Source organism: Bombina bombina, chromosome 5 (assembly GCF_027579735.1).
Source record: "Bombina bombina isolate aBomBom1 chromosome 5, aBomBom1.pri, whole genome shotgun sequence".
In the NCBI taxonomy this organism is placed as follows: Eukaryota; Metazoa; Chordata; class Amphibia; order Anura; family Bombinatoridae; genus Bombina; species Bombina bombina.
The window spans coordinates 835,115,265-835,139,253 of record NC_069503.1 but is presented as its reverse complement, the minus strand read 5'-3'; the positions used below and the strand labels follow the sequence as shown (position 1 = coordinate 835,139,253).

The following is a 23,989-nucleotide window of genomic DNA, read 5'->3' as shown; positions in this document are numbered from 1 at the left end:
GTTGGTGGCTGCACATATGCCTCTTGTCATTGGCTCACCCAATGTGTATGAGACAGTAGTACTACTATTTCTTTACAAATTTTTCTGCGTCCATTCATAAATAACATCTACACCTAGCCACCTCTAATTTCAAGTTATATTCCCTTTGAGATGGAAAAATCAGAATTCATAAAAATGTGAACATTTTAGTTTTAGAGTGATTTTTTTTTTTTTTTTACCATTAATTTGTGATTATCCGAATGTGAAAGGCAGCGGCTGCTTGCGTTATTTGGCTCTTTTCAAATCTGATTTCTGCTTGTGAAAGTGCAACACACCTATATCTGGATTTGCACATATCTTAGTGTGTTGCATGTCACAAGAATAATTCCAGCTTCGTAAATAGTGCATTTATTAAAGCATGCATATAACACTATTAAGAGCTACTGTCATGACACAATGGTACAAACATTTTCAAAGGATTCAGATTTTAAAAAATGTGGTATTCATTTAAGTTTTTGACTATGAATTTCCTTAATATATTTTTTAAACAACATATCACATTTGAATCACATTTATCTAATGTCACTGAATGACATCACAACATTCCCATTTTAAATCATAACTAAGTAATAATATGGCTTTCCACTGCACATGCACCAATTTAAAAAAATATAATCTTGCAATACAATGCTCAACAAATCCATAGGACAATGGCACCTTAAAAAAAAATTAGGCCTGCTGCCAATATTTCCTAAAACCACTCTGAAATGTAACTGAAAACAAAAACTGACAAACTGAATTTTGTGCTGTAGTCGGGTGGTGAATTGTATGTTTTGTTTTGAATGTAATTATAAGATAAAAAAAAAAAAAAAAAAAAAAAAAAAAAAAAAATCAGGGCTTGACAAAACTAGCCTCATGGGTGCCTGTCGCTCCCTAAAAGCTGGCGCCTTTGTTTGTGAGCTCTTGGTATGCCTATGCTCTCCTGCACTCAGCACCAGTAAAACACCACCAACTGGGTTCACCAGAACTGACATCAAACTCATGTGCCACCTTCACACAACATACATAGAAACACACAAATACTGCCCTGGCACTTTTGTTTTGTCATTTGAAATTGCTGTTTTTTCCAATTGAAAGATGTATTAACTGTAGAAAAATTATGTAAACAAGAGACTCCACTAATTAACCTACTAGTGGTGGCTGGGAGAGAAGGTTTTTATATGAAATTGCTGTTTTTGCTTATTGAACCTTCCAGTCATAATTAACATTTTAATGCCTATTTATAAGGCTTTGTGAATAGAGAGAGAGATAACACAAGCAAGCCTTAGTTTCCTGCAGACTTCTATCCTTGAGAACATTTTGCGTAACCAGCTATTTCAAATACAAAAATAAACACAATGGAACAATATTCATACCGTTAATACTCTGCAGCATGTATAACAAGTCATTTGGAGCACATTAAGTTTCTGTTCAGTAATTATGCAGTTCTCTATATTTCTACCAAAGAGCATTTTGCACAAGATACTACAAGGTGGTTGGGCACGCAAGCTGGGGCAGCATCATGCTTGGGGAATAGGGCTAATCTTGCAGGGAAGTTGGCATTTTCTCTGCCACCATTTGTTAACTGTTTAACAATAAAAGGCAGAACCTTCCCCAACTGGCCAGAGGTGCTGCAAAGGTAACTGTTGAACTAAACCCTATGGGAAGTCCAGAGGAGTATGAGAAACCTGATGCCACTGGGTTCAGGGACCTACTGATTCATGTGGAATGTGACTTCTAGTTACCCTATACAGAAAGCTTTCTTGTGACGCTGCAGAGTTATAAAGTAATGAGCACTGCTCTTCAAGGTCTCTGAAGTTGGAAATTCCCAAAAAGCTACCAATTTAGTAGATTCTTCCAGGACTTTAATACCGGTTAGATAAGAGATAGAGAGATAGATAGAGAGAGAGATAGAGAGAGAGATAGAGAGAGAGATAGAGAGAGAGATAGAGAGAGAGATAGAGAGAGAGATAGAGAGAGAGATAGAGAGAGAGATAGAGAGAGAGATAGAGAGAGAGATAGAGAGAGAGAGAGATAGATCGATCTCACACAAATCTCTCTCTATTTGTAAAACTGGTTTAAAAAGTTAGATGGAAATCAAAATTGAACTTACACATTTCAGACAGACATAACATTTTATACAAAATACACCAATTTACTTCTATTCAAATTTGCAAATCTAAAAAAAAAGTTGTGTATTTTTCCGGAATAACATCACTGCCCTTATATTCTTACATGAGCCTAGAAAATGATTGTCCCTTGACATGAAAATAATTGTTATCAATGTCCCTTTAAATGTATTATTTACATAAAAAAAAACAGAAAACAGTGAAAAAGTTCAACAACAAATTAAGCCAAATGGAAAATAAATTTAAAACAAAGAAGAAGAAAAAATGCATCCAAGTAGAGAACAAACAGAGCCTGGGCGGAAACAAAAGCACAAAGCCAGAGCATAAACAAGGTGTAACCATAAATGCTTCTCAGATGGCAGGAGGAAAAAAAAATCAAAGTAACGTCATTACAACAAAACAAGAGGTTAACAATTTGCAATGCCATTAAAGTTAACATAAATGTTTAAAAGGCAATAAGGATTTTTTTTATTAAGTGCTCTAAAAACCAGTGTTGTTGAAAAAAGGACGATGATCACTCCTGTAATACCAAACTCTGGGAAAAGGAAACGAGAGAACAATCCTACTTCCCCTGTGGGCCTGGGCCAGAGCACAAGGCAAAAAAAATGCTTCTATAATGTATTACTTCAGGGTATAATAGGGAAAGTACAGAGGCCTTCTGGGTAGAAGGGAAACTACAAGCCTTGCAGGTGGTAGGTTCAGGGTTAAACACACACATATCCTGTTTTGTAGGTTAGCAGGAAGAATTTTCTTATTTACATTTTAGTTATCAATGCACAGATTTATTTCCTGGTGCCAGTTGAAACTAAAAGAGAATATATTTTATTAGCCTGTAGGAAGGGGTTATATCATACTTTTGGGAAAAATAACAGCTATTAGAATTTAGGATTCAGGGTAACAGTTAAAAGAGACAGTATACACCAATTATATGCACAGATAATTATCTAAAAATCCAGCAGAAAACCTTTTACAAACTTAGAAGCTCACAGTTTAGCACTGTTAAAAAGGTGAGCTGGAACACCCACTGCAAGTGGTTCTACAGCAAAAAAAAGCAGACCCCCCCTTCTTCTGCATATGAAAAGACTTTACACAAACAGGAGCAAGCTGGAGTAGGTACACATCAGTATTCTCCTAAAACTTTGGGGCTTGGTTAGGGGTCTGAAAATCAGCGCAATGTTATTTAAAAAAATAAGCAAAACTATACATTTAAAACAAAACAAAAAAAAAAGCTGTAAAGACTATATAAATGGATAATCTACAAAACATTTAAAAACATTTATGCAAAGAAAAATCTAGTGTATAATGTCCCTTTAAAAGGGACAGTACACTGTAAAATTATTTTTCCCTTTATGTATTTCCAACAACTTGTTATACCAGCTGCAGAGTATAAAATGTATGAGAAGTTGCATTTTCAGGCTTATTTGTGTATATGAAATACCTGTTTTTTTTGCTTTGAAACCATAACCTATTAAAATGGGTTGAGTTTGCAGATAAAATCAGATTTCATTATGTTATCAATTTTTTTACACACAAATGCTTCCTTATTTTATATCTGTTTGTAAACCAAAGCCCAATACTTGGGCCTGATATTCAATACAGGGTGGATAAAAACCAATGTTTTTTTATTATTATTATTATTATTATTTAAATAGGATTTGTTTTAAATAAAATGGTTATTGATGAAAAATCTACAGATTATAGTTTCTATATAGCAAAATGCTATATATTCATAACTATTGTTTCATTTTTTGGTAAATTAATCCATTCACAGTGTCATGCTCTCCCAGATTATTTGGGCCATTTTTCTATCTATATATTCTTACATATTGGTTTTGAAATTCTCAAAACTGAATTTGTGTTTGTAAAATAGCATGCCCCTTCTTCACAGCATTTTATAAAACAAACATACAGATCTATAAGTAAAGACCTTAAAAAGGGACATTAAACACTTTGAGAAAGTAATAGAAAATGATACATCATACATATAAAAAAAAAACCCTGCAATATACTTTAATTTTTTCTTTCTTTCTGTAATTCCATTCTGAAATGGAGGACTGCAACCAACGATTATTTTTTTCGATTAATCAAATAAATATAATTTTCCTGAATTTAAAATATAAAACTTCAGATTTAAAAATTTTACATTAACACAGCTGTTAATAACTTTGCAAACAGATAGTAGTGCACATCAATTCAAATTACTCCCAGCAATCTAGGGCTAGGTGTAAATAATAAGCTTAGCACTATATTATGCAAAGCATAGTCAAAAATCACCTGATTTAACATAAACAATCCTATTATTTCTGGGTTGCACATAAACCAGGAGTAGTTGTTAACTTAAAAAGAAACTTATACTGTCCTGAAAAAGTAAATGTCGGTAGACGTCCTTTAGGCTAAGGACATAACCATAAAACACAATACCATGTGCAGGAGTTCATCAGAATGAAGCAGCTGGTGCCTTGTGCAAACCAACTAATCGCAGACCAACTAATCAATAATGAGTTGACAACTATTTTCATAAACGATTATATTGATTAGTTGTTGCAACTCTAATTGTGGCATCACCATTTCCCCAAGTCCGCTGCCTCTGAGTCACACTTGACTCAAAAATATCCTTCGTCCCCCATATCGCTTTCTACATCCTGCCACAACCATCTACGCAATATTTCCAAATTTCGCCCTTTTCTGAGCGCTGACACCACAAAGCAAATAATCCACTCCCTTGTTATCTCCCGACTTGCAATAACCTACTTGCTGGCCTTCCTCTTTCCCGCCTCTCCCCCTTCAATCCATCCTAAATGCCTGTGCCAGGCTGATCCACCTTTCCCGTCGATCTGTATCTGCTGCACCTCTCTGCGAGTCCCTTCATTGGCTCCCCATTCACAGCAGAATTAAATTCAAAATTCTCACCCTTACATACAAAACTCTCACCAACGCCGCTCCCCTCTACCTATCCTCTCTAATACACAAGTATACTCCAGCCCGTCCACTAAGATCCAACAATGACCTGCTCCTTGCATCTGCAACTATCACCTCTTCCCATGCTAGACTGCAGGACTTCTGTCGTGCAGCACCTACCCTCTGGAACACTCTCCCTCATGCTGTCAGGCTTTGCCCTAATCTGTCTTCCTTTAAATGTTCCCTGAAGACTTTTCTGTTCAGGGAAGCCTACCACCCAACTCAATAATAAATTAATTTCACTTACCTAACATTTCCTTCATCTAACTCTGTATTAACATCTTTCTCAATCTTGCAGTTCTCACCTCCTGTTTCTCAACCTCCTACCCTTTTAGATTGTAAGTTCCCACGGGAATAGGGCCCTCAATCCCACCTGTATGCGTTTCTAAATTTTGTCCTGTATCTTACAAGTCTTGTATTGTTTTATTTTAATGAATTGTATCCATGGACAGCGCTGCAGAATATGTTGGCGCTTCATAAATAAAGAATAATAATAATAATAGTGAGCTTTTCAGTTCCTGTTAAATGGAAGTGCAGAACACTTATTATTCCACACAGCCATTGGCTGCACACTCTAGTGACCTGTTTATAACTGTCCCTAATTGGCCACAGCAGAGAAGGTAACCCCTTACAACAACATGGCAGTTTCCATTGTTTTATAGACACTAAAACTTTACACTTATTTTGTCAATATTTAAACAGCTAATTAAACTTTAAAAAATACATCTACATGCTATTCTTAGACTAGTTTCCAGCCTGCACCTACCAGTACATAAGTGTACTCAAGTCGATTGTGAGTACCCATTTGGCTTACCACCATTTTATAATCACATAGCATACTTATATGCACGAGGCGCCCCTCTTGTTCTTTCTATCCTATATTCTTAGGCTAATCTTTTATTTGAATGCATCATTCTATCTAGCATTTATTTAGTCTATAATGTCCCTTTAAAGGGACATAATTATGAAATAACGTTTGGGTTTCAGATAGAGCATACAATTTTCAGATTTACTTCCATTATCAAATTAGCTTCATTCCATTTGTATCCTTTGTTGAAGGAGAGCAATGCAATACTGGGGCCTAGCTGAAAACATTGGGTGAGACAGTGACAGGCAGCTACTTCACAACAGTGCATTGCTATTGAGCCTACCTATATATGCTTTTCAGCAATGGATACCAAGAGAACAAAGCAAATTAGATAAGAAGCTAATTTGAAATTGTTAAAAATTACATGTTCTTTCTAATTCATGAAAGTTTAATTTTGAATTTACTGTCCCTGTAATGCTATTGCTCCCCTGCACATCTATGTACACAGAATCAACCCATACTAAGTTTCAAGAAGCTCACTGAATAGATTGTTTGAAGTGGAATCGATCTGCACAAGGACCTAAGTGTGAGGAGTGTGAGCATTACAAATGAAATATTTTGTTTTAGTTAAATAAAACCATTTAAAATTGATATTAAGGTAATGGTTATTTTTCTTTAGTTAAATAAAACTATTTAATTTGTTATTTTTAATATTTAAATCAAATTAGGTATTAAAAAGGTAATGATTTTTCTCCTTCCCATAAAGTACAGTTAAAAAGATAATCAAATATAAATGTTTAATATTAAAAATGGAGATAGTTTACCTCCCAATAATTCCATACATTTGAATGATCTATCTACGCATATTTAATGATATATAACCAAATCAGTAATCGTCTGATATAACCGGAAAAATAATCTGAAAAACTATTATTCTAAAAATGAAAACTATGATTTAAATCTTATGGTTTTACTGACCAGTGATTTAAATTGTGATTTAAATTAAATCCACCCCGATTCAAAAGCTTACCAGCATAGAGAGAAATCACACATACAATTCTTGGGATTGCTTTTTGACCTTGTATTGTAATGAAGAAGTCTCGTCTCTGTATCACATAAAGAACATTACATATCAAAAGTTAAAATTCGTAATTTCGTAAAATATCTTGCCTGATCAGCAACGATTTGAATATCAGGCCCTTAGAAAAAACAATGGGAAATTAACATGTTATTACTGATTCCTTCTACACCCCACAGAGTGTAATTTGTTTCTGCAGGCTGTGTTTACACAGCCTGTCAATAGCCTATACTTAAGTATAGAAACTTTCATTATAGGTGGCGATACCACAGGCTAAATCAGCTATTTAAAATACCAAAATAAGGTTAAATTAGCTATTTGTAAACTATTTAAATGGACACTAAACTCATTTTTTCATGATTCAGATAGAGGAAGCAATTTTAAGCAACTTTCTAATTTACTCTTATCAATTTTCCTTCATTCTCTTGCTATCTTTATTTAAAAAGCTGGAACCTGATGCATAGGAGCTGGACCATTTTTGGTTGAGAACCTGGGTTATGCTTGCTTATTGGTGGGTAAATGTAAGCCTCCAATAAGCAAGCGCTATCCATGGTGCTGAACCTAAAATGGGCTGGCTGCTAAGATTAACATTACTGCTTTTAAAATAAAGATAGCAAGAGAACAAAGAACAATTAATAGGAGTAAATTAGAAAGTTGCTTAAAATGTTATGCTCTATGATCTGAATCATGAAAGAAAAAAATTGGGTTCAGAGGCCCTTTAATACACTCCAGCAGGTAAAATGGATCATTGGGAAAAATGAGTAAACTCTCCTTTTAAATTGAGAAAAAAAAATACTCTAAATGTGTTTAAAGGAACAGTAAAGTAAAAATCAAACTAACATGATTCAGATGGAAATTTGTTTAAAATGACATGCTCTAATGCTGATAGCACAGAATTCGTAGGGTTGAAGCACTCTGACTAACTGTAACCAACTAGGAAGTTCATGTTGGATACATGAGTCACATAGACAATTAAGTCCAACACTCCCACAATTGGTACAAGAAATATATCACACATGGGATACCTTGACCGCTAAGAAAGGAAGGATATAATTGATTACATCTCTGTTAAACCCCCCCCCCCCTTCTTTATAACCCAGAACTCCCAGTAGATCAAAATTTCCCAGGTAGCGATAAAATTAGTATCCACACAAATATACCATGCAATATTGTCTTTTATGAAAATAGGGGGGTAGTAGACAGAAATGTTACCATCTTTCAAGGCTGGTATGTATATCTTTATCTTTCACTCTTTATTCATTACAATGTCAATAAATCTAATTTAATTCCGCCAATTTCAGTGGGTGTCCCAACCAAACCTCATCAACAGTGCTAAACTGGGACCTTCTAAGTAAGTTTTTAAAAGGTTTTATGCTGGATTTTTATATCAGTATCTGTGCATATTCTTCTTTATAGTAGTGTCTATTATATGCAGTTATATGAAAATTGGTGTAAAATTGGATTTTCAATTTTAATAAAGTATCCTTGGGTTTTTTTCTTATTTTATTACACTGCATTTTTTTATATATATTCTAATTTTTTTTATCAATATTGTGTCAGCGCAGTCTGTTTCTATTGCTATTTATTCCCTTTCTTTCTAAGAAGACTAGCAGCTTTAACAACTTTAGTGTTCTTTATCTCCTTTTATTGTGGTATCGCTGCTACTTTGTGTTTTTTACCTTATAATTACAATATTTCTTTGCAGTCTTCCAGAGTCTGACGTATATTAGAACAGAACACCTTGTTTACTGCAATTGTTTTTCAATGGTCAGACTCTACACACCACTTTCCATATCTGGAGGAGACAATCTGGACTTGAGTCTGGAGACGACAGGGCTTACCTCTGTCATTGTGTTACGCATCAAAAAAGAAAAGATACATTGTAAACTATGGAGAGTTCTATGTGGCAAGGCTTGTGAATCCTGACATGTGCTCTTTCAGTTTTCAGCAGTGGGAAATACACCATTTTCAGACTTAAAGGACCATTAACTACATTAGAATGGCATAATACACGAATGCAATAACACTTACTCTGAATTTCAAATTATCAGTAGATTTTTTTTCTGAGAAATTTCAAAATGTTCTTATACTTCCCTACCCTGTGTATCATGTGATAGCAATCAGCCAATTACAGACTCACATATGTATGCACTGTGAACTGGTGATGCAGAAAGTGTGCATATAAATAGACTGAGAACAAACTGATAATGTAAGTAAATTGGAAAGTAGTTTATAACTGCATGCTCTAATTTTGACATTAGTGTCACTTTCTTTAATATAAAATGATTAGTTATATATTAGTAAAACAACTTTGAAATATACTTTTATTGCTTATTTTGTCTCTTGTTTATATAATTTAGCTCTGAAAACTGAGAACTGATAAAAGCACACTTCTCAAGGCTAACACTGCTACACAAAGTTCCCTATTAAAAAGTTAGAAATGCAAAACAATGTACTTTTTACTAACAATATGATATGGGTAGCCTTGTTAGTTGCAGACTCAAGCCCAGATTGGTCCCTCTAAACTTGTTATTCAAAAGCAAGACAACAGAAATGTCTAGTAATTGTAAAGTGTTTACTACCCTTTTCTAATTACAGGGGGGGGCAAAATGAATAATGTATATTGCAAAGTTGTCTTGCTATGTATATGTTTTATATTACAATTTCAAAGTATTTACTGCCCCTTTAAAAAGACAATAAACACAAAGTTAAAAGTCCCACTAAACGTTTTAGTCTCTAGTTTTACCCTAGGAATATAACTCTAATAGAACAAAGCGACCAGGAACATTAATCCCACCAGGCTTTTGTAGGGGTCTATTGCTGGCTGCTTTTAAAAAAAAGGGACACTCAATTTTAAATAATTTTCTTCCATTAACAAAAATGTGCACAGTCTTTTTATATTTACACTTTTTGAGTCACCAACTCCTACTGAGCATGTGCAAAAATTCACAGAATATACGTGTATGCATTTGTGATTGGCTGATGGCGGTCACATGATTCAGGGGCAGTGGGAATAGACATAACTTTGAAAGTTGTCAGAAAAAACCCTCTACTGATCATTTGAAGTTCAGACTAAGTGCTATTGCATTGTCTTTTTGTCATGCATTTGTTGATTATGCAAATCTGCTGTATTTTCTGGTCCTTTAAAAATATCACAAAGCTCTATAAAGTTTGCTAACAAAAGGATAGCTCTTTTGTATGCCGATTTCTCTGCAATTGTGCATACAAAAACACATTGGCTTTTATGTCCCTTTAAACTATTGTGTCTAGTCAGTACAGGAATGACTTGGAAATTCACAACAGTAAAGAAGGGAAAACAGACATTTCAGGTATTTTGTTGTGTCTGACAACATTGCTAATATTTACTAAAATAAGAACATTAGAAACATTTTCTATCCAAGACCCCAAAACGGTTTGCAAATATTTAATCAGCTTCTAATCTTCTAGCAGCGTTATTACATCCTGCACTCATCCCCTTTAAAAAGGGACATGAAACAAACTGTAATTACACAACTTTTCTGTAGTTTTGTAATAAATTAACCCCTTCCCGCTGGGCTTTAGCGCCGTTAGGACGGCATGGAATTTCCTAGCCGTTTGGCTGTACGGAAGCCATAGAAGCTTCCTAAATGGGAACATGAAACTGAATGAAAAAGGATACTAAGAGAGTGAAGGAAGCAAAATTGGTAATAGAAGTAAAAAATTGTTAAGTTGTTTAAAAATCTATGCTGGGATACATGAAAAACGTTTTGGGTTTCATGTTCCTTTAAATAACTACAATCTACTATTATCAAATCTGCTTCATTCTCTTGGTACTCTTTGCACTAAGGGGAACTAACTGAGCACATTGGGCGAGCCAATGACAAAAGGCATATATGTTTAGCTACCAATAGTGCATTGCTGCTCCTGATCTGACTTGGGTAAGCTTTTCCGCAAAGATACCAAGATAAACTACATTATAGAAGTAAATTGGAAAGTTTTTTTTAAAATCACATGCTCTCTCTTAATTATGAAAGTTTGGTTTTGACTTTACTGTCCCTTTAAATGTTTACCAGGCAATGACTCCACCACAAATTGTACTTGTCAAAAGGCTCAGCTATTTACTTTAGCTTTGGATTGAAGTTATAGATTATTAAAAGCTAATGAATCAGAAGCCCAATAAGGAACAGATAACCCAATTTCAAAAACAGTGAAACTAGGAGGATTACAGGTGCATGAAAATAACTTCCTCTGGTGGCACTAAGTGTGGGGGAGGGGCAGAACTATTGGTGCTATAGATTTCAATAAAACACAATGTCCTGAGATTACTAATGGATATAATAACACATATACTTACTATACACATTTGTTTTCTAAACCCTGTAAAGAAAGAGGCCTCTGAGTCTTAAACAGTTGCTCTCAGCTATCATCAGAAAAGACAGAGCCCTCTACCCACTTGCACAGAAGGGGAGGGGGATATTATTTATGAATGAATTCCTATTTTCTCCTCTGACTATTCATGTAAAATAGGGTCAGAAGAGTACAAACAAGTGTGTGTATATATATATATATATATATATATATATATATATTACATTCATCTTTAGAGACAATTATTAAGCAACTTAAAGTTTGTATTGTATGTATAATACTATGAAAAATGTGTTTGTTTAGAAAATCAACTGTACATTAAAAACTTTATAGTCAGTAGTTTTTCTCTCTAAACCTGATTAAAACGCTCATCTAATTAAAACCAAAAATCTGGACAACAGAAATTAGCATAAAGAAAACCCAGCACCTGTAACAAAATACAAACAAACCAAGCACTGCAATGCATGAACAACCTGATCTTTCAATTAATTGTGTTTTCAGCCCAGTAATAACAAAACATGAGAAAAGGCAACAGGATCTGAAAGTTAAATCACAGCACAAAAAGTTGCCCTGGAGTTATAAGAATCATTTCTAGTTCTATTCTTATTCCAAATCCAACAATGCTTCCGTGGATCAAACCACAAGCTCATGTGGCCTAGGGTAGTGCTGCTGTTTTCCTGCAGGATTGGATCAGGAAGGAAGAATAGGAAAGGGGTGGGCTGCATGGCCTAGTCTCGGGATTTCCCGAGCCCAGCAGCTGAATAATGCAGACGCTGCTTGAAGCAAAGCAACATGCTGTTGTTAGATACACATGTACTGCAAAGGTGGCTTCCTGACAAGCCGGACTCACCTGTGTCTGTGCCAAGTTCCTTGCATAAGTTACTTATTCCTGAGACACAAAGATTTAGAGAGGACACTGACCAGGGGAACCTAGATCCCCCTTCCTTCTTGCTCTCTCAAACTAAGAGAAATCCAGCAGCCATTGGGGTTGTGAGAGTTGTAGGTGCTGCAGCATTCACTCCATGTTGATCTTATAGCACCAGCACAGTGCACTTTGATCTCTTCCCTCCTCCTGCAGGAATCAGAGGCTGACACATCCAGGGGTCCAGTCCTGTGGTCTGCTGTCTCCAACCCTCACAGAACAGATGCTCACAGACCCAGGGGCGGAGAGAAGCAAACGTGACACCAGATAAATCACTTGAGGCAGGACGAATGCCACTAGCCAGAGCAAGCAGTGGCAAGGTGCAAACTTACTGGGTGTTGCTGTAGTGAGTTAGGAGTGTTGATCCTCCTCCTGTGCATGGTTTGTCCCCAGCTCAATGGGAAGGAAAGGAGGGGCTGATGGGATGTAACTAAAGGATGTCCTGCAACATGGCTGCTTGTATAGTATTGTACAGATTTCAGTATCTCTCATGAACCAGCATTCAGATCCTGTCCCCCCTCTGTTACCGCCCCTATCCTCTTTGTTCACTTAAGGTGGATTAACATAGTTGCTCACGGATACACAACAGAAAATCCAGCAAGACACGTTTTTAGAGCTGCTGCTATTTCTTATGACACCATTTCTAATTTGCAGAACACTGAATTTCTATTTAATAATTTTTTGGTAAAATATGAGTTTATAATTCTAAATTATTTTCTTGGACATACAGCATTATAAATTGGTATGGGGGTTCAAATAAGGACTGCCAATATACTGCAATGTTTATGGCTCCAGGAACAAAAAGAGAAGACATATTTTGGGGTGTTAAATCCCCACATACCTTTCCCAGTCAGTACTTTGTTATGAGCTCTGCTCACACACATCGATACATTGTTTCAAATCATATGTTTATAAATTTCATTATATATTTATACATTTGTAACTGTTTAATGTAACTCTACCCTTACACAAAGGTTTTATACATGTGCAACTGTACGCTTCAGATAGGGGCTTTATACATATGTAACTGTACGCTGTACACAAAGGTTTTATACAATTGCAACTGTACGCTTTACACAGGGGTTTTATACATGTGTAACTGTACGCTGTACACAGAGGTTTTATACATGTGTAACTGTACGCTGTACACAGGAGTTTTATACATGTGTAACTGTATGCTGTACACAGGGGGTTTATACATGTGTAACTGTATGCTGTACACAGGGGTTTTATACATGTGTAACTGTACGCTGTACACAGGAGTTTTATACATGTGTAACTGTATGCTGTACACAGGGGGTTTATACATGTGTAACTGTATGCTGTACACAGGGGTTTTATACATGTGTAACTGTATGCTTTACACAGGGGTTTTATACATGTGTAACTGTATGCTTTACACAGGGGTTTTATACATGTGTAACTGTATGCTGTACACAGGGGTTTTATACATGTGTAACTGTATGCTGTACACAGGGGTTTTATACATGTGTAACTGTATGCTGTACACAGGGGTTTTATACATGTGTAACTGTATGCTGTACACAGGGGTTTTATACATGTGTAACTGTATGCTGTACACAGGGGGTTTATACATGTGTAACTGTATGCTTTACACAGGGGTTTTATACATGTGTAACTGTATGCTTTACACAGGGGTTTTATACATGTGTAACTGTATGCTGTACACAGGGGTTTTATACATGTGTAACTGTATGCTGTACACAGGGGGTTTATACATGTGTAACTGTATGCTGTACACAGGGGGTTTATACATGTGTAACTGTATGCTGTACACAGAGGCTTTATACATGTGTAACTGTATGCTGTACACAGGGGTTTTATACATGTGTAACTGTATGCTGTACACAGGGGTTTTATACATGTGTAACTGTATGCTGTACACAGGGGGTTTTATACATGTGTAACTGTATGCTGTACACAGGGGGTTTATACATGTGTAACTGTACGCTGTACACAGAGGGTTTATACATATGTAACTGTATGCTGTACACAGGGGTTTTATACATATGTAACTGTACGCTGTACACAGGGGGTTTATACATGTGTAACTGTATGCTGTACACAGGGGGTTTATACATGTGTAACTGTATGCTGTACACAGGGGGTTTATACATGTGTAACTGTATGCTGTACACAGGGGGGTTATACATATGTAACTGTATGCTGTACACAGAGGCTTTATACATGTGTAACTGTATGCTGTACACAGGGGTTTTATAAATGTGTAACTGTACGCTGTACACAGGGGTTTTATACATATGTAACTGTACGCTGTACACAGGGGTTTTATACATGTGTAACTGTACGCTGTACACAGAGGCTTTATACATATGTAACTGTTTGCTGTACACAGGGGTTTTATACATGTGTAACTGTACGCTGTACACAGGGGTTTTATACATATGTAACTGTACGCTGTACACAGGGGTTTTATACATGTGTAACTGTACGCTGTACACAGAGGCTTTATACATATGTAACTGTTTGCTGTACACAGGGGTTTTATACATGTGTAACTGTATGCTGTACACAAGGGTTTTATACATGTGTAACTGTACGCTGTTCACAGGGGTTTTATACATATGTAACTGTATGCTGTACACAGGGGTTTTATACATGTGTAACTGTATGCTGTACACAGGGGTTTTATACATGTGTAACTGTACGCTGTACACAGGGGTTTTATACATAAGACAGTGGAGGGCAGCATAGCCCAGAACGACCATAATAATTAAGGCCCTTAGGAGTGTGCTGCTGTGAAGTTGCAACAATGTTGCATTAGTGAGGGTGGGGTTTAGCTTACCTTTAAGTAGTCAGCTCCCAAGGCCCAAACCCTCTTTTCCAGCTCGTCTTCACAGCGTCAGGATCATCTGTCAGGATTCCTGTGGAAGAAGATGTCGGAATTGGATGAGCTGATGATCGAGGAGTATGAATCAGGAGAAGATGTGGTGCAGCCTACCCCCCCTCGCCCGGTGAGTCGTCCCCCGGGGTCTAGCTTGTACCCTGAGGTTATGGTTGTCTCCCCCTCTCCCACCCCTCCTTTAATTCCCCCTCCAGTGGTAGAAGTGGGTCCCCAGATGGCTGAGGGGGTTGTGGCAAGTGAGCAGGGCTCTATTCCCGGTCCGAGTTGTAGCGGGGGGGAGGCCTTACCTGAACCGGTCACTCTTACCGGTGAGGCGGTCTCCATGGCGGTGGCGCTGCTCCAATCTTTGGCAGCGGTGCTTTCCGGCGGGGGGTCGGCATCCCTGGGAAGTCCTCCGGCTTCGGTTCGCGCGCCGGCGTCCATGCGGGTTCCCATGGCCGCGGCTGGGCCCGTCTCTTCCGGTTTGGCCGTTTCCGGTGACGTCACTTCCGGTGACGTCACGTCCGGGAACGCCATTCCGGAATCCAGAGGCAAGCGGGTAGCATTGTCATCTCCGCCGGGGTACAAAGGTAAGAGAGGGGTACCCCGGGGGGGGGGGGCGACGCCCGCGGGGGGTGCGCAGCGAGGCTCAATTACTCAGCGCCCGCAAGGGGACACTGATTTGGCGGTCATTGAAAGGGGTAGAAGGTTGCATGAGGGATCTCATGAGCAGGCCGCAAGCCTGACCGGGGGTATGTTAGCACTTGATGGTGCTCCGATCAGGGCAAATGGTGTGCCAGAGGGGCAAGTGGTTTCTGGGGGGCAAGTAGCAAGGGCACGTTCGCCCGGAGGGGCCCAGATTGGGGAAACAGGCATTAATGAGCAGGCCGCAGGCCTGACGGGGAATATGCCTACTGCGCAACAAGTCGCAGGGCCTCAGGCCGCAATCATGCAGGCTGGGGGCAAGCGTCGGCCCGCGAATACATCGCGGCCTAGCAAACGCCGTAGTACTGCATCACGCAGCAAACGTAGCGCCCGACAGGGTGCGCAGGCGGCGCCCGCGGGTGTGGCCCTCAGCGGGGCTCCACCAGGTGTTGTTACTAGGGCTTCAGCAAAGAAAGGCCCAGTTATCACGCCCAGTCTATGTCAGGGCACGCAGGCTGCGACTGAACAGAGTAAACAAGTGCAGTTTGCTAATGCAGTGATGAATGTGCGTATGGCTGATGTGGTTGATGATGGTATTGAGGAGTGTGGCAGTGATCACAGGAGCCCCAGTCCCCTAGGGTCCCGTGGTAATGTGGTTAGTGGGCCTTCATCCCCTTCCCTGGGTACTCCTCTTTCACATTTTTCTCCACAGATCATTATGGAACCCAGAACTGCATTACTGCCACTCCAGGCCACCCCCAGTGCCGTGGAAAGGGAGCCACAGTCTCAGGAGCAGCCGTCCACTTCTTCTGGTCCTGTCTCGGTGCAATGCCTCTTGGGAGCTGGTAAGCACACTATTACTTTTGAACGTAGTGTTTTAAGTTCATCCTCGGATGATTCAGGTTCTGAAAGTGATAGATCCCTGGGGTTGGAAGCGAAAGGGCAAAAAAGAATGTATAGGATGGTGAAATGGTTAGTGGAAGAAAGGAAGGCTATGGGTCTCCCCCTCCCCCCTAGTTCATCCCGCATGGAGCCCACTGTTCCTATGTTGACACCTCCTGCGTCAATAGACTTAGTTAGCCCGGTTATGGGGAACAGGCGCAGGGCAGCTGTACATGGGGACACTGACACATGGCCTGCATTTAGTCTCCATGAACATCTCAAATCTAAGATGGTTAGGCGCATTCAGGGTGGGAGGTATGTGCACATGTTTGAGCTTTCTGCGGAAGCTTATCGCCAGAAAGAAATGGCGGATGATGGCACGGGCACGAAAAAATGTAAACGTCCTGATTCCTATGAGGAATGGCGCAAGTGCTTTAGGGTTTATGCGTCCTGTTATATCTCTAAATTTCCCGATCAAGCTTTGAACATCCTGAAATATCAGGATTCCATTGAAACAGTGTACGAGAAGTACAGGGATGCTTTACACAGGGGTTTTATACATGTGTAACTGTACGCTGTACACAGAGGTTTTATACATGTGTAACTGTACGCTGTACACAGGAGTTTTATACATGTGTAACTGTATGCTGTACACAGGGGGTTTATACATGTGTAACTGTATGCTGTACACAGGGGTTTTATACATGTGTAACTGTACGCTGTACACAGGAGTTTTATACATGTGTAACTGTATGCTGTACACAGGGGGTTTATACATGTGTAACTGTATGCTGTACACAGGGGTTTTATACATGTGTAACTGTATGCTTTACACAGGGGTTTTATACATGTGTAACTGTATGCTGTACACAGGGGTTTTATACATGTGTAACTGTATGCTGTACACAGGGGTTTTATACATGTGTAACTGTATGCTGTACACAGGGGTTTTATACATGTGTAACTGTATGCTGTACACAGGGGTTTTATACATGTGTAACTGTATGCTGTACACAGGGGGTTTATACATGTGTAACTGTATGCTTTACACAGGGGTTTTATACATGTGTAACTGTATGCTGTACACAGGGGGTTTATACATGTGTAACTGTATGCTGTACACAGGGGGTTTATACATGTGTAACTGTATGCTGTACACAGAGGCTTTATACATGTGTAACTGTATGCTGTACACAGGGGTTTTATACATGTGTAACTGTATGCTGTACACAGGGGTTTTATACATGTGTAACTGTATGCTGTACACAGGGGGTTTTATACATGTGTAACTGTATGCTGTACACAGGGGGTTTATACATGTGTAACTGTACGCTGTACACAGGGGGTTTATACATATGTAACTGTATGCTGTACACAGGGGTTTTATACATATGTAACTGTACGCTGTACACAGGGGGTTTATACATGTGTAACTGTATGCTGTACACAGGGGGTTTATACATGTGTAACTGTATGCTGTACACAGGGGGTTTATACATGTGTAACTGTATGCTGTACACAGGGGGGTTATACATATGTAACTGTATGCTGTACACAGAGGCTTTATACATGTGTAACTGTATGCTGTACACAGGGGTTTTATACATGTGTAACTGTACGCTGTACACAGGGGTTTTATACATATGTAACTGTACGCTGTACACAGGGGTTTTATACATGTGTAACTGTACGCTGTACACAGAGGCTTTATACATATGTAACTGTTTGCTGTACACAGGGGTTTTATACATGTGTAACTGTATGCTGTACACAAGGGTTTTATACATGTGTAACTGTACGCTGTTCACAGGGGTTTTATACATATGTAACTGTATGCTGTACACAGGGGTTTTATACATGTGTAACTGTATGCTGTACACAGGGGTTTTATACATGTGTAACTGTACGCTGTACACAGGGGTTTTATACATAAGACAGTGGAGGGCAGCATAGCCCAGAACGACCATAATAATTAAGGCCCTTAGGAGTGTGCTGCTGTGAAGTTGCAACAATGTTGCATTAGTGAGGGTGGGGTTTAGCTTACCTTTAAGTAGTCAGCTCCCAAGGCCCAAACCCTCTTTTCCAGCTCGTCTTCACAGCGTCAGGATCATCTGTCAGGATTCCTGTGGAAGAAGATGTCGGAATTGGATGAGCTGATGATCGAGGAGTATGAATCAGGAGAAGATGTGGTGCAGCCTACCCCCCCTCGCCCGGTGAGTCGTCCCCCGGGGTCTAGCTTGTACCCTGAGGTGATGGTTGTCTCCCCCTCTCCCACCCCTCCTTTAATTCCCCCTCCAGTGGTAGAAGTGGGTCCCCAGATGGCTGAGGGGGTTGTGGCAAGTGAGCAGGGCTCTATTCCCGGTCCGAGTTGTAGCGGGGGGGAGGCCTTACCTGAACCGGTCACTCTTACCGGTGAGGCGGTCTCCACGGCGGTGGCGCTGCTCCAATCTTTGGCAGCGGTGCTTTCCGGCGGGGGGTCGGCATCCCTGGGAAGTCCTCCGGCTTCGGTTCGCGCGCCGGCGTCCATGCGGGTTCCCATGGCCGCGGCTGGGCCCGTCTCTTCCGGTTTGGCCGTTTCCGGTGACGTCACTTCCAGTGACGTCATGTCCGGGAACGCCATTCCGGAATCCAGAGGCAAGCGGGTAGCATCGTCGTCTCCGCCGGGGTACAAAGGTAAGAGAGGGGTACCCCGGGGGGGGGGGCAACGCCCGCGGGGGGTGCGCAGCGAGCCTCAATTACTCAGCGCCCGCGAGGGGACACTGATTTGGCGGTCATTGAAAGGGGTAGAAGGTTGCATGAGGGATCTCATGAGCAGGCCGCAAGCCTGACCGGGGGTATGTTAGCACTTGATGGTGCTCCGATCAGGGCAAATGGTGTGCCAGAGGGGCAAGTGGTTTCTGGGGGGCAAGTAGCAAGGGCACGTTCGCCCGGAGGGGCCCAGATTGGGGAAACAGGGATTAATGAGCAGGCCGCAGGCCTGACCGGGAATATGCCTACTGCGCAACAAGTCGCAGGGCCTCAGGCCGCAATCATGCAGGCTGGGGGCAAGCGTCGGCCCGCGAATACATCGCGGCCTAGCAAACGCCGTAGTACTGCGTCACGCAGCAAACGTAGCGCCCGACAGGGTGCGCGGGCGGCGCCCGCGGGTGTGGCCCTCAGCGGGGCTCCACCAGGTGTTGTTACTAGGGCTTCAGCAAAGAAAGGCCCAGTTATCACGCCCAGTCTATGTCAGGGCACGCAGGCTGCGACTGAACAGAGTAGACAAGTGCAGTTTGCTAATGCAGTGATGAATGTGCGTATGGCTGATGTGGTTGATGATGGTATTGAGGAGTGTGGCAGTGATCACAGGAGCCCCAGTCCCCTAGGGTCCCGTGGTAATGTGGTTAGTGGGCCTTCGTCCCCTTCCCTGGGTACTCCTCTTTCACATTTTTCTCCACAGATCATTATGGAACCCAGAACTGCATTACTGCCACTCCAGGCCACCCCCAGTGCCGTGGAAAGGGAGCCACAGTCTCAGGAGCAGCCGTCCACTTCTTCTGGTCCTGTCTCGGTGCAATGCCTCTTGGGAGCTGGTAAGCACACTATTAATTTTGAACGTAGTGTTTTAAGTTCATCCTCGGATGATTCAGGTTCTGAAAGTGATAGATCCCTGGGGTTGGAAGCGAAAGGGCAAAAAAGAATGTATAGGATGGTGAAATGGTTAGTGGAAGAAAGGAAGGCTATGGGTCTCCCCCTCCCCCCTAGTTCATCCCGCATGGAGCCCACTGTTCCTATGTTGACACCTCCTGCGTCAATAGACTTAGTTAGCCCGGTTATGGGGAACAGGCGCAGGGCAGCTGTACATGGGGACACTGACACATGGCCTGCGTTTAGTCTCCATGAACATCTCAAATCTAAGATGGTTAGGCGCATTCAGGGTGGGAGGTATGTGCACATGTTTGAGCTTTCTGCGGAGGCTTATCGCCAGAAAGAAATGGCGGATGATGGCACGGGCACGAAAAAATTTAAACGTCCTGATTCCTATGAGGAATGGCGCAAGTGCTTTAGGGTTTATGCGTCCTGTTATATCTCTAAATTTCCCGATCAAGCTTTGAACATCCTGAAATATCAGGATTCCATTGAAACAGTGTACGAGAAGTACAGGGATGGAGCTTGGCGGGATTACGACGCTGCCTTCCGTAGAAAGATGGTTGGGAACCCTCTTCTTACTTTCGGTGACGTTGATTCGCGTTTGTGGGCGCAATTGGGTCCTGAAAAACAGGCGGCGCCTGCTATAGTAGTCGGAGCATCGGGGGGCGTTAAGGCCTTGCAGTGCTCTCAACGGCGGGCCACAGGGGTGTGCTGGCACTTCCAGGACAAATCGTGTACCAGGGGAGCGGCATGCGCATTTCGGCACGCGTGCAAAACCTGCGGTGTCGGCCACTCGGGGTCTGAGTGTACCAGAACCCAGGACGCGGGTCGTTCCCAGGAGAGACCAGCAGCCGGCTCCAAACCTTTCCCTGTCGGAAAGGGTGGCCACACCTCTGAAGGTGGCCGTAATTGAGAAGTGGCTGCTGCTATACCCATTTAAGGAGGCCGCCTTGCTGCTTGGTGGCGGTCTGCGGTCGGGATTTGTTTTCCCAGTCGGATCGCACGTGGAGGGTTCCTTGTCACGCAGGAACCTAAAATCCGCATATCAGTTTCCCGGGGTTTTGCGGGATAAACTGAATAAAGAAATTGGGTTGGGTCGTATGGCAGGCCCATTTGAGGATATTCCCCTCCCAGGGCTGGTTGTATCACCCTTGGGGGTAGTCCCAAAAAAGGAGCCGGGTAAATTCCGGCTCATCCAACATCTGTCCTTCCCGAAGGGTCGTTCGGTGAATGACACCATCCCCCCTGAACTTAGCTCAGTTTTTTACCAATCATTTGATGAAGCATTGGGGCTAGTTCGCAGGGCGGGGGCCGGAGCTCTGATGGCAAAGCTGGATATAGAATCCGCCTTCCGGCTCCTGCCTATTCACCCCTCCTCTTTTAGGCTTATGGGGTGCTATTTTGAGGGGCAGTACTACGTGGACAAATGCTTGCCCATGGGGTGCTCAATTTCGTGTGCTTACTTCGAGGCTTTCAGCTGCTTCTTGCACTGGGCCATCGCGGAGGTTGCCGGATTCGACGGCCTGGCACACTATTTGGATGATTTTCTGCTGGTTGGGCGGACAGGATCATCTGAGTGTGCTTTCCTGATGAAAGTCACCAGGTTTCTAATGGATAGAATGGGAGTTCCTCTGGCGGAGGACAAGTCCCAGGGTCCTTGCACGTGCCTTACTTTTTTGGGCATCGAAGTTGATTCGGTGGCAGAGCAGTGCCGTCTGCCACAAGAAAAAATTCAGCGCATGTTGGAGTCAGTACGCGCTATGAGAACAGAGCTGTATAGCTCCGTAAAAGATCTTCAAATCCTATTGGGTTTGCTGAACTTTGCCGGCAGGATTATTCCTATGGGTAGAATATTCCTCCGCAGGCTCGAGAGGCAGCTGTGCGGAGAAAGATCGCAGACCCGGAGGTTCCGGGTGTCTGCTGAGATGGTGGAAGGTCTTAAGGTCTGGGAAGAATTTCTTCTCCACTTTAACGGGATCTGTCTGTGGCGGGAGGTTGTTCCTTCTAACGCAGCGATCCAGTTGTTCACTGATGCGGCTGGGTCCCACGGGTACGGGGCTTTCTTGGCCGGGCAATGGAGCGCTGGCCCATGGCCCGCCGCGTGGATAGAAAGAGGCTTGGTCAGGAACCTATGCCTTCTTGAGCTGTTTCCCATACTGGTCGCTCTTGACATTTGGGGCGATCAGCTTCGCGACTGTGAGGTGGTTTTCTGGACAGATAACATGAGCGTTGTTTATGCTGTTAACAGACTTTCATCTAGTTCCCCTCCGGTTGTGCGGTATTTGAGACTGTTGGTGCTGAGGTGTCTGCACCTGAATATTGTGTTCCGTGCTAAGCATGTTCCGGGCGTCCAGAATAGGATTGCTGATGCGCTCTCCCGTTTTCAATGGGAAGCATTTTATGCACTGGTGCCCGATGCGGATACTAACGGATTGTCCTGTCCCACTTACTTATGGCAGGTGGCGCTGGATGGGGCCCCTTGATTGCGATGGTGCGGGCTTCCCTCGCTCCGTCTACCTGGGCTACTTATGTGAAATACTGGACGGAGTGGATCGCTTTTTGTGACTTCAGGTGCCGTCCCTCCTGTGACGGGGACCAGTGGGGCTTACTTGAATGGATTACCGAACTTAAAGGTAATGGCGTTTCGAAGACTGCGGTGGGTTCACGCCTGGCGGCAGTGTCCTTTTTCTGCAAGTTGTATGGGCTTGTTGACGCCTCGAAGACCTTTCTGGTTAGGCAGGTACTTCGAGGCTGGGGGCGTATGGCCCCCAGGGTCAGGGATTTCAGGGAACCAGTTACCATTGAGCGTCTGGTAACGTTGTGCCGAGTTTTGCCGGCGGTCTGTTCATCCGCCTACGAAACTGCCCTTTTCTCAGCCGCCTTTGGGCTGGCTTTTCACGGGGCTCTTAGGGTAGGGGAAATTGTCCCGCCCTCTAAGACAAAGACGGGCGGCCTTTTGCTGCCTCATGTCAGAGACGATGGGTCGTCTATCTTGGTCTTTCTTCCCAGATCCAAAACTGACCAAGAAGGGAGAGGTGCCTGGTTAGCTTTGCCGGCCCATGATGAATCTGTTTGCTGCCCGGTCAGACTGGTTAAAGCCTATATGGACGTGCGTCCTGAGGGTTTCTCACAATTTCTAGTTCACGAGGACGGTTCCCCGTTGACTAGATTCCAGTTTAGGAAGGTGTTGGCCTGGGCAGCATCAAGGGCAGGTCTTGATCCAAGGGTCATTGCTCCCCATTCCTTTAGGGTGGGCGCGGCCACCACTGCCGCTAGTTTAGGATGGTCGGCTGACCATATTAGAGCTCTGGGGAGATGGAGGTCGCAAAGGTATCTTTTATACGTTAGTCCTTTGACTGTTTAGAAGTGATTATGTTTTGCAGATGCAATGGTTAACCTCTGTTTCTTTTCTTAGGACCAAGGAGCGGTCCACTGAGAGTATGGATTACGGGGCATTCGTACATCCACTGGGCGTAGCTTCGAGCGATCGCGAGACCTGATGGGCGTCAGCTGGGGTTCCCCTCTTCCCGAGTCACTGTTAGGTGGTTAGGGTGCAGGGGGCTTACGTGGCAGGCTCTGCCTGAGTTGCTGCAGGGGGCCTTGCGCAGGTGGGAGAAACCCCATGTACTTATCATCCACGCAGGTGGAAATGATATGGGGCTCCTACCGTGCAAGCAGCTCAGTGCGGTTATTCAGTCGGATCTGC

The 23,989-nt window shown here is 42.2% G+C and overlaps 1 protein-coding gene across 1 annotated transcript in view; it reads right to left on the bottom strand.

Moving 5' to 3' along the window:
- YES1 (YES proto-oncogene 1, Src family tyrosine kinase) overlaps positions 1-12,694 on the bottom strand; it is a 189,791-nt gene extending 177,097 nt beyond the window's left edge. The window contains exon 1 of the mRNA XM_053714958.1: positions 12,189-12,694. The gene's annotated coding sequence lies outside the window, so the exon portion shown is untranslated. The remainder of the gene's footprint in view (positions 1-12,188) is intronic.
- Between the last annotated feature and the right edge of the window lie 11,295 nt (positions 12,695-23,989).